Consider the following 18,890-nt stretch of genomic DNA (forward strand, 5'->3'; position numbering starts at 1 on the left):
GTGTTACTTATTTTCTACACAATGACATGATAAAAACAGCTCTATCCTCAGCAGAGGCAACATACAATACTTCACTAAACTGGTTCCCTGGAATTGTTCTGGAAACTTCTTAATTATAGACAAGGACAAGGGTAACTAAAGGACTTACAGACCACTTAAAGGATAATACCCAGTTCCTATATGCTTGTACAGTTAGTACAAGACTTCTGGGAAAGAGGGACTATGAGGAAAATATAAACCTCATGGTCGCATGTCATAGCAAATAAAATTGGCTTAGAGGTGAAGGAGCAGGATGGAAATGATAAAATCCTACTCACAATATTTCTATATGTGAATGTCTATGAAAAAAAATTATGAAATCAATAGGGATGACTGGAGGCTTCTCAGCTGCATGAAGACACTCAGGTTTCTGTTGGTGGCCTAGGGAGGAGATGGCTGGGAGCAAGGACACTGAGGAGAGAGCTGCGGTTCACACAGGCATGTGGGGATGTGGGTTGTGGGAAAGCTGTCTTTTTCTCAGATTTCCTCTTTTTTCCTCCTTGAATCCGGAGCACAGTCCTTTCAGCCTCAGCCTTGCTCTGTGCACGGCCTCTTCCTTATCTTGTGGCCTACCACCATTCCTGCCATACTGTCCCTTCCTGTGGGTTTTCTTCTACCTGGGCTTGCTAAGCAGCCCACAGAGCAAAGAAGGAAGGGAGAGAGGAAAGGGAGGAGAAAAGGTGTTACACAGCCATGATTCCTGAACACCATTCGGACGGAGGATAGATGGAAGGAGTGTGGGTTCAGAGAAAAAGATAAGGGGAAAGGGGAGGCAGCAGAGCCCTAGTAATCCAACCACTGGAGGTAGAAGTGCCAAGTCACCCTCCCTGTCCTATAGCAGCAGCCCCTGATGTCCCTCATGCCTGTCCATGTCCCCCCTCAGGTACAGAAGCAGCAGTTTGAGGGAAACACACACACTGACACTCGTTCAGCGTAACCCTGTCTTCTTAGGCAGGCTATGTCATGGTGCCACTCTTGGCAGGCACCTCCTTCCATGATACACAACAACATTGCCTGGTGAGTTTCTTGCTGTCTGGGAGCCTTTTGGAAGTGTTGCACCATCCGGCATCCAAAGAACAGCAATCTAAAGATCATGTCCCTTTACCTGTCAAGGAGTCTGGATATGAGCTGTGGCTTGTCTGCTGGGCAAGTCCCTTCACACTTCGGTTTCCTGTCCTAGTTTTCTTCTGCCAAGTCTATTCAGACTGCTGTGCTTCTGAGTCAGGGACGGCATGCTAGCACAGTCATCTCGGTTCAGGCTAGGATAACACTGGAAAAAAAAAGGCATTATAGAGCCTGAATAAAACACAGACAATAGCATGTAGATGTGGTGGCCCCCACCTTGCCACCAGTCAGAACTGTGGTCCATTAGCTGGAGTCCTTCCAAATTTAGCAGAGGTAGGCAGGAATTAGTCAGTGACTGAGATAACAGGGATTTAGCCCTTGTAAGAAGAGAACAAAGCCTCTTGAAGTGGATCCTGATTGGGCAGGGCAATCATGGAATGGGGAGCACATTTGAGTGTGATGAGTTCCCATCACAGGCTCTGCTTTGACCCTCATGGCCACACTTGCAAGGCAGGATTGATTAGGGTGTGCGTACTTTACACATTAATACAATGCAGAAACAACCTGTGTTGTGTTCCAATACCTCAGGAAATAAATGATTACTGCTGCCAGATAATCAGATAAAGCAGGATGCCTTAAGTAACAGAAGATAATAGTATGAGGCAGTAAATCATACATACACAGATCAGTTAAAATTAGATACCTGTTAACAAGTGCATTTGGCGTCAATTAGCCAATTTCATTGTTAAGACACAGTGTCAACTTTAATTTACAGTGCTAAAGTGTTATTTTCTTAACTATTTATGTGCTGTCTGAGGTTTACTGACTGTTGACCAAGGAGATGAACACACAGACTTGTGCATGGTAAGCTACGGGATTTGTCATGTTCATTGACCCAAGAACGTTTTAACCCCTCTTCAGTTTCTTTTTCTTAAAAAACAAACAAACAAAAAGAACCAACCAAACAAACAAAAAAAAACCTCAGCCAAAATTCTGTGTATTACTGGAAATTCCTCACTTGGAAAACTTTCAGAAGTATACCCATTCCCACTGAAAATCCTTCTGAGCTGAGCAGAATGGATTTCCCTGGAGGTAACCAATGCTGGGCCAAAGTCTAATTCTACCAAAGAGAGGTCACATTAACACAACTCTTTCAGACATTTTTAAATTAAGAAATGTGCATGATGTATTTGTGTTGAGAAATTTGTGTTAAAAATAATTAAATTTGAAAACTTTTATAAATCTATAAAAATAAATTTCTAAAGAGCAAATTATGGTGTTGCAGGAAGGGGTATATTGTGCACCAGCTCCACTCTGCAAGACATAGCCAGCAAAGCTCCATGGCGTGCTGTGAGCCCATATTGTCAGTAGTTCCTGAAGGTTCCTAGTTAGTCAAGGGCCTTCATTTTTAGAGCAGAAGAATTCAAATTTTGTTGCTTATATTACTGTGAAATGTCTCTTGTGTACAGTGCAGTAATAACTGTTCCTGCAGAGCCACAGCTTTATTAATTGGCTGCAGACTTTTAGATTTTATTTGTACAGTTTTGTAAATGTTTTTAATAAACCTTAAGGTCTGATTCTCATTGCTATACCAGCTCCAGTATTAAGCAGACACAAGGCATGTCTGCATACCTGCTACAGAAACAGGGGCAATGACTCCAGTAACCCAGCTCTGAATTTTGGCTATGCTAGTGTATCAGTGCATGCATCTACTTCTATCTCTACCTCTCTCTCTATCAACTTTATATCTCTCTGTATCTGTGCATCTATCTATCTATATAATATATATCTAATCTACGTACACCTATGAGTACATTACCATACACTGTTTGCAAAATCAAGTGTGGCTGTGCAACTGTGGTGCTGAGGTCAGGTCCATTAGATCTTTAGGAACAATCTAGATGTAGAGATCAAGCAAAAAATTGTAATTACACTGACTCCTTAGGCACCTCTACTCCTGAATCTTGAATGCTGTTCCACAGACCAAAGAAGTGATTTTGGACAGGCTAATTTTAGACAGACAAATGCAAATACATTAAATGTAGCACAATCAGGACACTTATTTTCTTGAAAAAAAGCAAGAGGTACATATGGATGGTTACTAGTCGGGGTCCAGTTATCCATGTCGTGAGCATGTTGCCTCAAGTCCTGTACTGTGTGTCCTAATACCACTCTGGCACTCCATTCATCAGCGTCTCTGGGAGGTGAATGCTGTGAGGTGAGTCACCAGCAGACAGAGTTTCCTCCAGAACCTTCCTTGCAGCCTCCCACCCATGCCCTGACCCAGCCGCTCCAACCCCTCTCCCCAGCTGCTCTGGCGGTCGGTCACCCCCTTCCCTACAAAATGAAGGTTTGTTTTACAGAGGTAGATGGCTGTCAGTCACTTCATGACTTTAAATATCCTCTTTAATACCTTAAACAGTCTGATAATGTACAAAATAATTTGAGGACACTAAACTTTATGACAAAAAATACATTGCGTTGTGGAGGAAACTATGTGAACCATTAGCTTAAGTAGTTTAAACAACCAACATATAAAGGGTTAATATAACCAGCCAATAACTTATTAAATGTTATTTGCAAATTCTTTTCAACTTTATCAACAATTCCAATTCTTCAGTTGCCTGGCAGAGATCAGACAGTTCCTTGTATATATTGTTTTGTGCTCTGAATGTATTACAAATTAACTGTTAGGTGTTTAGAACTTCCAAAACAATCTATTTGAATGAGAGTCTGGCAAAATGAAAAGCAATTTGAGGCAGGGGGGTAGTGGGGGAAGTTATGAATACTATGCTTCTAAACTGGAATCTTGTTGGCTTATCTTTAAAGTCAGATAGTCATAAATGATTTGACTGAAAGGATAAATAATATTTGTACTGCACATTTGGATACATAATGCCACCCACAGATCAAAGATACACTCATGCACATTTTCAAGCCTAAGTATGAAGCTATATTGTGATCTGAGAAGCCATTCTACTCACATATGTGCTATCCATATTTTTTAGGTATCTAATATCAATTACAGAAGACACGTTTTTGGATGAAACCTTAAAAATAAAAAGCTAAAAGACTTTGACTACAATGAGTATTGATGCTGAGTTCTGGACATTGTCCAGAGATGGGACATTACAAGATCTTGAACATACAGGACAAAAGAGTCCCTGTGCTGGGAGATATTTTGCCTCTGGCAAGCTTTTTGTGTATGAGCAGATCGTGCATTCAACCACTGGGATGCAACTGAGCTGGAAATAAAGACAGGATGACAGCTTGCTATGCAACCCTGTAATAATCAGAGAAGGCTAAAACTTAACCTTCTGTAGTATTCACAAATTAATTGAAATCCCTTTGTACTAAATGTTGAATTCTCACCATAAATTCTCCCTATGTGGAAACATAAAAGTACCAATGATTGATGAAACCTGAAGATATACAAACACAAAAAAGTAAAAGGGGATGATGTCCCGAAGACTAGAGCGTGATGACTGAGGAAAAAAAAAAAAAAGAAAACAACCCGAGGATATGAGATTCCCTTTCACATACAGTATAGATTCTTGAAGTACTCCCAAGCTGTCCAACTGGCTGAAGATTAAAGAAGACTCGATGGAAGCTCAGTCTCTGTAGACTTTGCCTTGGGTATTGTTTACTTCTATCTGTGGGAGCTAAAGCCACAGCAGACACAGACACAACAGTGTCCAGTTCACTGGCGCCCATTAAATGGAATGTAATATGAAGGTGCGTACTACTGCTTGTCACTTTCAGATTGATAAACCACATGATATGTGATGGCCACAGGGAGTCTGTGTATATTTAACATATATATATATATATTTAGAGCATTACTACCAGAACCAAAACTCCTTCTGAAACTCCTGGAATTGGCAGGAGGATAGTATGAGATGATTCACCTAAAACTCAAAACTCAAAATTCACTTGGCAACACTTCCCAAAACTAGGGGAAAAATTTTTCCAGTAAGTTGAATCTTTTCTTTTTTAAGTAAAAACCTTCAGTAATTCTTAACATAGATAAAACTCCAGCATTTCTTGGACTTATAAAATTAGGGTGGAAGCTTTTAAAAAATGGTAAAAAATATTTCCATGCTACCTTTCTTATGAAATTTTGGTAACTCTGTTCAATAGGACTTTTAACCCTATCTAGAAAAAGGGATTAGAGTTAGATGCTTCAGAATAGAATGACAAATGGTTTCAGGGAAAAATATTCAATCATGTTTTAAACTTCTTGGAGGTGGACATATTAATACAGGATAAGAATTACCTATATGGCCTTCCATGATATCTGTGCATTAAAAATCTATGGAAGAGTCTGCTGAGGGGCTACACTGTGGCACTGCATAGCCAATATCATATCTGTGCATATCTATTTAACATCAAAGTCAAACTTGCTTTCATGTAAAAAGTAATGAATGGGGATACTTAGTGCATAGTGGATAAATTGTCATCCACTTCTAACCATTTTATTTACTACTCTTTTGAGTTTTTAACATTCTTTTGTTTATCAAGCATGATAAAATCATCCTCAAACTCTTTTTTGTGAACTGCTCCATATTTACCTATTACTTTTGCAGAGGTTGGCACCACAACCAAGTCACTGTACCTGCCAGCTGTTGTTCTGATGTTTTTTTTCATCTTATCTTTTGGCTCTTGGGTAAAAATCATAATCCAGTAATAAGCCATTTAAATAGCGACTTTAGTTTACTTTCAACAGAGCTAGTTGCTTCTCCAGGTAGCTCTTAGGTTTCTTCGCTGGAACTAGGAACCCAAAGAAGTCTCATTGTTTCATGGGGATGAGAGCTGGAACATAAAGAATTGGGGAAGAGTTCCTGGAAAGCTGCTCATCAGAAAAGGACCTGAGGATGTTGGTTGACAGCTGAACATGAGCCAGCAGTGTGCCCAGGTGGCCAAGAAAACCAAGAGCATCCTGACCTATATCAGCAATAATGTGGCCAGCAGGACTAGGGAAGAGATATTCCCCTCGTACTCAGCATTGGTGAGGCCACACCTTGAAACCTGTGTCCAGTTCTGGGTCCCTCATTTCAAAAAGGCCACTGAGGTGCCAGAGCTTGTCCAGAGAAGGACAGTGGAGCTGGTGAAGGGGCTTGGGGCACAAGTCTTATGAGGAGCAGCTGAGGGAGCTGGTTATGCTTAGCCTGGACAAAAAGAGGCTCAGATCTCATTGCTCTCTACAGCTGCCTGAAAGGAGGTTTCAGCTAGGTGGGAATCAGTGTCTTCTCCCTAGTAACAAGCTGTAGGATGAGAGGAAATGTTCTCAACTTGAACCAGGAAAGGTTTTGATAAGATATTAGGAGAAATTTCTTTACGAAAAGAGTCATTGGACGTTGGAACAGGCTGCCCAAGGAAGTGGTGGAGTCACCATCCCTGGAAGTGTTCAAAAACTCATGTGGAACTGGCACAAGGTGATGTGGTTTAGTGGTGAACAAGGCAGTGCTAGGCTGATGGTTGAACTTGATGATCTTAGACCTTAATGATTCTATGATTCTATATAAGGAGTGATGATGAAATAAAACCAGCATTCCAGCTTTCCTTTTGGAGACACTATAAGGTCTAAACAAGAGGAAGATTCTGAGAGGAGACCTCATTGTGGTCTTCAGCATCCTCACAAGGTGAAGTAAAGGGACAAGTACCAACATCTTCAGTCTCATGACCAGTGACAGGACTCAGGGAAAGGGCATGAAGTTGTGTCAGGGGAGGTTTAGGTTGGATATTAGGAAAAGGTTTTTCACCCAAAGGGTAGCTGGGCACTGGAACAGGCTCCCCAGGGAAGTAGTCACAGCTCCAAACCTGTCTGAGTTCAAGAAGCATTTGGACAATGCTCTCAGGTACATGGTGTGACTCTTTGGGTGTCCTCCACAGGGCCAGGAGTTGGAATTGATGATCCTTGTGGGTCCCTTCCCTCTCAGTAGATTCTATGATTATTTAAGTTCCATGAACCTAATAAAAAACTAATTTATTTTGGTGTGTAGACTTTCCAAATACTACCCCAGAACAAGGACAACTCAGCATAGAGCTATTTCCAAATTACTTAACTAAGTCATTGCACAGTGCTTTTCTTCTTGAGTACTTAATTACTGGATCCAGAGTAGCCTGGGACAAAAGCCACCAATACATGGAGTGACATGGAATTGTAGCTACTTCTCTTGGGTGTGAGTTTAACTCTCTCCTTTAGATGTTCAATGGATGGGAAATAACTAGTAGCAATATGTTTTACTTAGGTGAACACAAGGTGAGCTTGTGCTTAGGTGAGCACAAAGGCCTTGGTCTTTAGATACACACTTCAGTGAGCTGCAAATATGTAGCCTAGCATATCCATTACCTTGGATGAGTCAGGAAGGAGATGTTTGCCAGTGTTGGAAAGGAAACAGTGTCCTGTTCATGGCCATTTCAAGCACTGAGATGCTCATACACAAACACATGTGCATACAGTGATGATAGGGAGTTCAAAACTTCACTTATACGTTACCAAAAGATAACACATTAACGAATAGTAAAATACACTATCCCATCAATATGGAGATGTTAAAAACTAGAAGAGAATGAGAAAGATGATGTCTTACAAGTACATTCCAGAGTTTTAAATACATACTTTATGAGCGCTAGAAAAGCTGAGACCTAAACATTTTCCTTGTTGTTACTAAGAGATGGGAATTAGGCTGTGCACAGCCAAATAAATAAGTAATAAACAACTATCTTTTCGTTGCAGTTCCTGACAAAATGAATTGCTACTCCTACATGTTCTGATAATCTGGTGCAGTGCCTCTAATGAGTCATTGGTATTAGCTCCACATTCAGAGAGTATCCACACTGTCTACGCCAGGGGACCGATCCTGCAATAGCACTGCACATCTGTGAAGTGTAACGTGCCTTCCATTAGCACGGTTTTAATTGGCAGTTGAAAGCACACAATTCCTCACAGAACCAGACCCAAACAAGTGTTCATAATATAAAACATGGGAAAGCAATTTGACTCCAAAACATTTGTATGAATTGCTAAGTAATCTATTGCAGCAAAAAACATAGAACATTAGCACATGTTGGGAGGAACAAGCCAAGTGCACTGTACCTTTTAAATCAAAGCGATAGGTTCCTGAGGAATGGTGTGCACATGCAACAAAACTCATCACTTAAACTGTCATCTCCCCAGACATATGGCTATCCATGGATTACATGGTTCAGGCCGTAACTTGGTAAACAGTGTTATTTTTTTTTTTGTGATTATATTTTAGAATACTGGACATATTAAGCTACCGGAGTGAAGCTGTAATATGGTAAGGGGTAAAAAGGTTGAGAGAAAGTATGGTGTTCATAAACTGCTGACTGGCAGTATGGATAGACCAGTCCATTTTTCTGTGGTTGCTGTTATTGCCACTTCTAAGCATCGCCTAGGAATCAAAGTAGTGTTGGTCTAACAGTAGACATATGTCCAGGACTTTCTTAATGGGATAGTGTCGTTTCCCCATCCCTGGTCCAGTCATGAGCCTGAGGAAGAAATGTTCCAACATAAGGCTGGTGAGGAGAGACGGTCACGTCGTTGATGAGGAGTTCATACTTTCATTAGCTGCTCTTTCTCTCCTTCTTTTCTACTCCCTATTTAAAAGCTTGATACTGTATTCAGTGTATTGGAATTGTTCTTGTACAAGCACTCAGGGGAGAAAATGTCAGGGTACATAACGAAAGAATATATACTGTCAGCTCTAAAAACACTGAAAATTATGAGTTGAGCCCAAAAAATCAGTGAGATCAGTGTGGAAACTGCAAGGACTTTTGTCAGTATACTAATAATATATTTGAGTTCATTGCATTTGATACCTTATTTTTGACATTTTAAAATTACTTTTTTAGACAACTCCTCTCCCCATGCCTCCCACAAATGCTCAGCTCAACATATTTTTCTGTGTTGTAACATGCATGAGCTCAGAACAAGAAGTGTGCTAGTGAGGGACAAGGGTTATTGTTACAGTAAATCTTAACCCAAGCAGGCTGCTCAAGCGTGCACATCATCACAACAGCCTCTGCTTTCTATCCGTGGTTCCTACAGTGTCGTTCCTGGTGACCAGACACCTGTTCCCCACAATTCTCCCTGGTAGCTACTGAGTTTGCTGGGATGCTGGGAAGTGGGATTTCAAAGCACAGATAAAAAGACAGATTCCTGTCTGCTTCAGCAGTTGGGCACATGTTTAGAAGAGCTCCCAAAGAAGATAAGAGAAGCAGGGTTATTGCAGATGTGCTTATGTTGCAAGAGATCATTCTAACTGTCTGCCCTTAAGATACTTCATGTTTGTGCTCCATACGCTTGTTTAATGGCACAGCACCTGGTGCAGCCTATGGATTATGCAAATGGATATAGTACTACGCTTGAAATGAAAGCAAATGTTCTCATGTAATACCATGATTCCAGTATCTGGAATGATAGTCAGTATCATAAGCCTCCAAATAAAACTGACAGTAGGAAACAAAGCAATACAGGTGGGGATTGATCTTCATCAGTATTCAGTCAGGGACAGCACAAAACTGTTAGGACTATGCTGTGACGGCTAGGACTGCAGCAATGGTGTGCTGCAGCCCCCAGGGATACATGCAAAGGGGATATTTCTCTGAGGTGCCACTGGCATGTGCTGTTCTTTTCCTTTTCTGTAAGGGTGGTCCTTAAAAATACACATATACTGGTAGTTCTTGACCTTTCTAGGGTCAACCATGATGGTCAGAGGTTGGGAGAGGGTCGAGCCTACATCCATTCACTGACCTTCTTGAACATCAGCTGTAAGAAGTCCTCTCCCAGCAATCAAGGTCCAAGACCTGTTTTAAAACACACAGTGTAATAAGGAGATCTCCTAATTTTTCTTACTTCTGCAGTCTTTCAATACAAGTCACAACCAAGTCCAAAGAGTTATCTTATCAGAAAGTCGGACTTACTACTGACATTCCTTCTACTTTAAAAGTTTAATTCAAATAGCCCTCTGCAAACAGCAAGTTTTCTCCCCTCAGTGTAAGAGTGATACAATGTGCTACAGAACAAATTTCCCAAAATTAAACATATGCAAAGACTCAAGTATATGACTTCTGCATAATCCTGTACATCAGCATGTCCTGATAAGCCAAACTGTGATCTCAGGTTTTAAACCCATTCATTTTAAAGACTAAGTATTTGATTCCTTCTCGCTGAGCTCTGTGAAGAGATAACTGACATCAGTTTTCTTTGCATCTTTGCAGTTGTTGCAACCTCATTATTCTTTGGATTATCTTGGCAGTTATTCATTTTCTAGGTTTAGTTGGTGCCATCTTGTCTGTAGAGTTCTACGGTTGAAAGTACAACACAAAGAAAGGTCACAGAATAAAAGCAAGTCAGCCTCCATCTTCTAGCATTTGTAGGACTCCTTTTATTTCACAGTTGTTCATTTTCTACTTGCTTTTGTTTCTTGGCAATTGCATGATTTCATCCTGCCCATGCAGCTCATGTGAATGTCCTGTGAATACTAGAAAAGTTCCCCTTTCTTCCTTCATGCTGCCTGTTTTTACTATTTCTACTGGAGTTCTGTAATTGGGGTGAGGTAACACACCCTCATGACTCAAAACAGCTAATCTTCAAAAGCACAATAACCAAGAAGCCTAGCATACATTGGCTTGTCGCTATAAGCTGATATGCAGCAATGAACTATGAGAGGACTTAAGTAAAAGATTTTGTCCTCCTTCCCCCCACCCTGTCTCCCTTTAGAAAATAAATGTCTGATTCATGCAAAAATAATGTATGAACCATTTGCACTGCATTAAAAAAATCTGCTTGTTATTCTGAGACAATTCTGCCTTCTTCTGCCTGGAATCACACTGCTCTGCTTCAGATAACTTAGGGGTGAGCCAAAAATATATGGCTGTATTTGCCAAACTGTAGAAGCTAAAATTACACAAATGTCAGGATAAAAATGGGAAAATGCAGTTTCTAATAGGCTTTAGAGCAACTGCAAGAGCAGGAGCAACATTCCTACAACAACTGCTTCCCAGTGGCCAGTATCATTTCTATACATGCAGTAATTGTCATTAAATGTTATGCTATCACTTGCCAGCAGCGTCTGCAGAGCGGTATCAGCGTGACCGCAGCATTCCACTGCACTTAAAATAGAAATTAGCAGCGGTAGGATCGTCCTTATGGTCTAAGGGTGGGTAACAATTACTGGGCATTGCAAGGTCATGCAATGTGAGATGGTTTCTTTGTTCCACGTCCACTCTAACAGGGAAGAGGTAGCTGCACTTGGGCTGTCTCAGGGATTTGCACCCCTGCTTCTCCTTTCCTAACTCTGTGGCCTGTCAGATGGAAACTGTACTGATTAGTCAGCAGTATTTGTGAAGCACCTTTTTCTGAGGAGATTCAAGGATCTCCAGAAATACAAAGTATTAGTAATGCAAACTACTGAGTAGACTTACTCTACCTTCTCTTGTTTTTTGCATTTAATTTCCAGCTGAGTTCAGTGGGTTTTCCACATATGATTAAGGTTAAACAAGCTTAAAGGCCATTTCTGAATTGAGATGCTTTCTAAATTAGGAGCCCCATTAATTGTTCATTTTGCAGAATGGAATTTATCTGGCGTATTTTAAATCACTTTCCAGGAATAAGTTAAATTCTGATTACATGCATTCCCAACTTCCATAAAACTCTTTCAGCACAGACTGCTTTCTTCTTTCTAAATCCATATTGGATTCATGAGCTCTTATTTCATTTCACTCCTCTTCATATATTTTTAAGCCTCTGAGGTCGAAGTTCACTTCTGAAGTCAAATGGGTGAAATGCTGTTGATTTTCTGGCAGTTCTGAAAGTGACAATTTTCTCTATCACATAAATTACCATATTTCCTGTTATTTATTTTATGATACTGGTATTTCACTCACACAGTTTTTTCTGTACCCATAAAATTTTCCAGCTGGGATATAATTCTCTAATCCTTCTATAAGCCCATGTATTTTGTTTCACCTCTTAAAGAAATTTAATATTGTCAATCTGCAGTATTCTCTCTTGGAGACAGATGATCTAAAGTTTACTTCTCAGTAAAGAAATCATTGGCATACAACCCACTTGTGCACACATAACACCTGAGAATGAAGAAGGTGCTACAGTTTAAGTTATTTTCATATGAAATCATCATCATACATGTGAACTTCTCGTGGTTGAATATAGAGCCTTTTTTTCCATACAAAAGAGGAGAGTGTGGGTATCCCCAGAGCTCTTCTGCAGGGCTAGGAACAGAAACCAGTCATGGTTCCACTGAGCCAAAAAAAAAAACACCAACAAAAAACACAAAAGCAAAAAGTCAAGAATTTTATTTTCTGACAGCTGAGAAAGTACAAAGTTTGTGGGTTTTTCTGTTTTTTCCCAATGAAGCAGTGAAGTATATACAGTCAGAAGCCATGCAAGAACAAAACCAGAGGTATCATGTGGATGAAGTTAAATGTTGATAATAACTCATGTGATGCTATTTTACTGTGGACAGATCAAAATGAGAATCATTTCTCTTTGTTAGGTCTCACAGCTTTATAATACAGGCCTTATTCTTCCATGAAACAACTTTGCAGTTCAATTTGTTCTGCGTATGGTAAGAGTTTATCTGAAATTTGAATATTTTTTTTCCACTAACAACAGATTTCTGGATGAATTTATCTTTCTTTCTGATTCCTTAGAAAATACTAGCTATTTCATCACTCATCCTCAAGACTTTTTTGTTCCTAAGAAATGTTTGTTTTGAAAAGTCCCTTAGTGGTGGTAAATTTATTAGCCTGATGTTATAAAACTGTTTGAGAGTACCCAGCTAACAATTATCCAAACATGTTCTTTGTCAAGACTACAGCTCAACTCAAACCGCTGAGGCAATGAAGAGGGAAAGCAGGAAGAGTCAGGATTAGGGATGAAATGTGTTCTTGAAAGGGTTGCCTACCTCCAGTGCTTCCTGGCATATTATAATAGGGAGCTGTGATCTAAGTGCTGAATGCCACTGCAGTGATATGTTTGCATTTCACCAAATAATAATATGGTACCCTTCACTTTGAGACTTCACCCAAAGATTCCAGAAACCTTGGGCCAGGTTTTTTCCTCAGAGGAGATACTTCACACTATATTTACTGTACTAATTTCAGTGGAAGAATTTCCAATTTTTCCAGGAGTAAGAGAAGAGGATTACATCTCAGCTTGCTCCTCAAATATTTTTGCTTGATGGACTGTGGAGATACTCAAGACTACTTTAATTGAATTATCTCAGATATAGAGGCAATGTAGCCAGAATTATATGCAGCATGGTACAGGCTAAGTTGTGTTTGCAAGAAGCAAGAGTTTATATTTTTTTTTTTAGTATTTGGTATGTAGCACTGTGGAACATTTTGCAATGCCAGTTAAATGGAGCAGTTTAAGATTGTACTACTAAATGTTTTGCTCACTTAGAATCATGAAAATGTGTTCCAGCTTTTAGCAGCTTTTCTAAAGACAACAGTGTTCAAAACATAAAGGTAGTAAAATATTGAGTTTCAGGAGATTGAAAATCCCCTTCAAATTCAAGTCTCTGTTGATAAACAATTTTAACAAAGTTAACAGGGAGTGGAATTTTGAACAATCCAAAATATTTAATTCTGGATTTTTTAAACTAATTTTATCTATTTATTCATTTATTTACATTTTAAGAATCTGATAATTCATTGGAACACTTGATTTCAAACTACATAAAGTATTTCCAAAGGACCAAAAATACATTTCTTTTTCTTATTTTTGTGTGGGCCTCACACATCATCAAAATCCACCATCAATAACAACAAATTGCTCTCATGGAGATGCCCAGCTCAACCCAAAGCCTTTCTCACCTCAAGCAGCTCTTTGAAGCCAAACAAAGATGCAGAGGGATTTTACTGGAGAATAGAGTGTAGAGATTCTGTAAGAGGAAGGTCACTAAAAGCAGGACAATGAGGGTATTTCCCCAGGTGAATATCACAGAATCAAAAATATTCTCAGCTGAAAGGGACCCACAAGGATCACCAACTCCAATTCTTAAGTGAATGGACCATACACAGGATTGAACCCATGACCTTGGCATTATTACCACCAGGTTTTAACCAAATATGAGGAGCATCACACTGCTCTCACTAATTCCACGTGGTACTGGAGATAAAAAATAAATAACAATAGACACTGCTCTCTTAAACTGCTCAGAAGAGTCACGGAGCCAATTCAGCTGTGAAATGAGAAAAGCCTTCTGAACCTGCAGCAAAGAAGCTAAATTCAGGAAATCTTCCCAAATACTATTCTTTATGGCAGGACTGTAGAATATACATTTTTTCCTCTGAAGCATTAAATTGTTTTCTGAAGAATATCGTTAACAGAAGGAAATCATCTGTTGAATGACTTATAACAAAGCAGTATTTGGCATGTGCAGTATTCTCAAAGACATGTAGACTTTTCATTGTAGTCAGAATATTAATATATGAAATTGTAATAATGATTTATTAATTAACTGAGACTGTCATCACAATTTTCTATAGCTAATTTAAATGGCAACCACACTGGAGTCTGTTTTGTCTCATGTTCTCCCTTTCAGTAAAATCAAGCAGAGACACTTTGTTGGCCATCTGAGATACTTTTATCTTTGCCTTCAAGGACCCTGGGGGAATGGAAACAGGGAAAGAATATGCAAAGAGGATTTTTACCTCATCACTTTGATTCTTTCCTCCAAACCCTGCATTTTTCCCCCCTCCCTTTTCCTGTTCAATAAGATATCAAGAAAGAAAGTAAGCAAGGGGGGTTGAAGGGGAGAAAGAGAGTGGAAGGAGCACTGATTTAAATATTTTCCAGTGTCTACACTAAAAAAAAAATTAATTATCTTTTAAACTTTTCTGAGCCATGGTTAGAGAAGTATTTTTCAAACTATAAAATTAAGAAAGTGACTCAGGTTTTCATGTATTTACAGCAATCATCTCCAATCAGTAATTAAAACAGGGGAAGAAAGGACTTTCAGTACACAGGGAAGCAGTGCCCCTAAAGACACACAACTGTATAGCAAAAAATATTTGCAGAAACAGATGCTAAGTCAATTAATTCAATTTCCTCCAAAATACTTACCATGCTTAGCAAGGCAGAAGACAAGGAGAGAGATTATCATGTCACAGTTCTTACCTAAAATATATTCTTAAAATTTTCACTGTTCCTTGGAAACCCCATAGTGACTCTTCCTCTTAGGTAGTTACTGAAGATATACGGAGGCACTGAATGCTGAATTATCAAATGGGATCTACTAAAAGCTGGTCTGTCTTAAAACAACTGGATAGTCTTCATTTAAGTCCAAGTTCTCCTTTAATTTAACTCTGACAGGTTTAGCAGAGAACTGGAGACTGAAGCAGATAGATGAGTAGATGAGTGGGATGAATAGGGAAAACACACATATGCTCATGAGTGCATCCATAGGCTCCTACCTTCAAAGAAGACAGCAGCTGGGGTCTTGGAGCTTGTTTTCAGTGCTTCATCTAACCAAGGAGCAGAAAAGGCAAATACTCATTTTGGAAGAAGGTACCCAGTGTATTTTTCCCCACAACATTCAAAACTATGCTTACTTATAATTAAAGTGAGGAATTCCAGGAAGCAAACAAGATAACTGAAGGCATTTTTAAATACATATATAGTTACTTTGCATTAATGAAATATCCTGATGAATCAGGGAAGGAATGGCACTGCACCATTCCGTCTTTCCCCTGATAGGAGCTATGGCTCTTAGGATCGGCTCCTTTTCTGTTACATGGTCTAATAAGCACAACCGTAGATGGTTAAAGCATCCCACAGATTTGTACTTTGTCCATAACCTCTTCCCACATTGTAACAATTTGTTACTTGAGTGTAAATCTGATACTTTTGGCTTGAAAACAAAGTGTTAGGCAATCTGCAAACATGAGCTCATTACTTCAGGCAAGGTGAAAAGGGTCTCTGATGTGGTATACTCATTGTTGGCCTCCAGATATTAGTCAAAACTCTGAAAGGAAACCAGTTTTTAACATGGTTTCTATTTTCCTTTTTGTTAGCCTTTTTTCTATATCTGACTCTTTCACACTTTGGTATGTAGCCACTCTTTTCTCTCTCTTTGTGTGTGTGTGTCTGTGCCTGTATGTTATGACCCAGACTTCTAGCACGTATTATCAAGCAGCTGTGTCTTGTAGGGAGTCTTTGGCAAATCTGAGTGAGGATAGGTTTTATTTCACCATTTCCCATATTCTACCCTTGTCTTTCCCTAGCTTGAGTAGTCTTCTCTAGAGCAAACATTTACAGAGACTGTGGAAAAAACCCGAATAGATGGAAGTGGGAAGGAGACAGGCAGTACTGAACATCCTATATGTGTATGTAGGCAGGTTGAGAGTGCAGGGCACTCTTGGTCCTTGTGGCTGTTGAGTGCAGTTCTTGATGTAATGGGAAGACAACCCACAGTCCTTTTGTTTTTCAGACTTTCCCTTTGGCAGGCACAAAATCTTAGCTCTTCATTATATTTCAATCTGTGCAACTCCTACTCTCTGTATGGCTCTGACCAGTTAGCACAAAGCTCATGGTGTGTGTGTGTGTGTTTACCACTGGCAGGAAAGAGCTGCTGTTTCAGTGCCTCATTTTTACACTGCACATTTTAGCTTAGAAATGGTGTTGTTATTCACCACCAACCTTTTTCATTAAAAGGATGACAAATTCACCAAAGCTAAAATTCATACCAGCTGCAAGAAAAAAACACTTCCTGAACACAAAAATTTTGGTGAAACGAGGTTAAATTCTCCTCGGATGATCTACTAGCACTCAAGAGGGTTTTTATATATCAGACAGTGCAAAGTGCAATATATTTTGAGGCACTGGAACACTTTGCCCAGACAAGTTGTAGATGCTCCACCCCTGGCAGTGTTCAAGGCCAGGCTGGATGGGACATTGAGAAATCTGGTCTGGTGGAAGATGTCCCTGCCCATGGAAGTGGAGTTGGAACCAGATGGTATCTTCTAACACAAATCATTCTATGATTTATTCTATGATTTTATGTTCCATCTCCAACAACAACCAGTACAAGCTTTCTTAAATCCTCCTAAGGATACACACAGAGGCACAATATTCAGGTATCCAAATATAACTTCTGAATTTCATCAAAATCCTACAGCAAAGAAATTTCTTCTTTATTCATAGTTTCGGCTGTCTCTCAGTTCTGGTTTGGTTTTGTTGTTATTGTTATTGGGTTTTTTTTAAAAAAAACCCAAACAAACAAGCAAGCAAAAAAAAGAAACTTTGACATGAACTGTGAGTGCACAATCATTTCTTTTTTTTTTTTTTTAAATTTAACTCATCAATTTCTTTTTCCCTCTCTTGTACTTTTTCCCCATCAGGTCTGCAAACTGAAGACACCGGAGGATTTTTTTTTTCTCAGTATAACTGGGAAAAAAAAGTCTAAAGTCATTAATGGAATCCTGTGAAACAGGACTACACCCTCTCTGCAGACATGTTACACTCAGGTTCTTTGTCACTGGATCCCAGGCTTATCAGGTAGCGAGGACAGGCAGAACCAGCCAGCCTTAGGTAAACCAGTTAGACATCTTTTTGACTGACCTTCAAGTTCTTCAAGCTCAGAATGAAGTCATCATTCTGGCAAACTGGGAGAGAGAGGACCCTAGTGTCAAAAATGCTCAACTCTTACTATGATTGGAAACGTCTGAGACAAGACATGCATGAGACATGACTTCTAACTGGTTAACTGAAAGTCAGTGAACTTGGATCAGAAGCTGGCAGTAGACACCCTTATACATTAATCATTTTCCAGCACCTTGAAGCGCAATAGCATGTCACTAACAGCACACATGCCCTGTATTTAGAATACTAAAAATAGGAAACACCTGTGGTAACTCTGTGGGACTTGGCTCCTGTATGTGGACTGCTGCAATAAAGAGCATTGCAACAGTGTAGTGGTTCCCTTTAAAGCCTGTGGGTTCCAAAGGTCTGCTATCTCTCTCTGAGTATCTCCTGCTTAAAAGTGTGTGGTCCTTGGAAGGTTAGGAAGGGTAGGATAAAAGAGGGAGGACAGGAGCTGTACACTACCATTAAAGGACTATTTAAAAAGTGGCCTCAGTGAAGGATATGATGAACTGGAGTTTTTTCAACTCCAAGTACAGCTTCAAGAAGAAGAGTGTGGAGACTGTACCCATGCAAGTAGGAAATGGCCCAAGATATCAGGCTGGAAACAGAGGTCCTTTCTGTCAGGCTCAGGTTCCAGACTGGGAATGGCGTGGACTCTTGTTAAGAACTGGGGAAACAAAAAGAGAAACAGCGTTTAAATGAAGCCCTAAACCCAGCAAAAAGACTGCAAATTATAGAAAGGAATCACCAAAGGAATGGTCTTTTTTTCCTTCGGTGAGACGTTTATGAAAGCTCATTGTTTTACAGCTGCTGTATCTGCAGAGGAGCTGAAGGATGGTCGCAGTGCAGCACCACACCACAAGATGGCAAGAACCAGAAGCTGACCTCAAACCAGAATTCAGATAGAACAATGAAATTACATTAAAACTTGAGATTCCAAACTACCAAACATGTAATTTTAACGAAACTGGGGGTTTCTTCAGAAGATTTTTAAGTTTTTTCTTTGCTCTTTGGCCTGTTGTTCTTCAGATCAAATCTCACCCAAACGCCACCTCACCTCACAGAAGTGACAAATACCCTCTGCAGTACAATCCCCTCTGTGTCCTCCTAATGATCTGTTTGTTTGTTTCGACAAACACAGGGAAAA

General features: G+C 39.7%; 1 long non-coding RNA gene across 1 annotated transcript; it reads left to right on the forward strand.

Annotated features, from left to right (window-relative positions):
- Nucleotides 1–6,680: 6,680 nt before the first annotated feature.
- On the forward strand, nt 6,681–18,689 carry LOC108641787. Its single transcript, XR_001922261.1, has 4 exons — nt 6,681–6,746; nt 12,648–12,719; nt 17,500–17,689; nt 18,551–18,689. It is a non-coding gene; the product is annotated as an uncharacterized LOC108641787 (long non-coding RNA).
- Nucleotides 18,690–18,890: the final 201 nt, after the last annotated feature.

Source organism: Manacus vitellinus, unplaced genomic scaffold, assembly GCF_001715985.3.
Source record: "Manacus vitellinus isolate BGI_N305 unplaced genomic scaffold, ASM171598v3 scaffold_8_pilon, whole genome shotgun sequence".
NCBI lineage: Eukaryota > Metazoa > Chordata > Aves > Passeriformes > Pipridae > Manacus > Manacus vitellinus.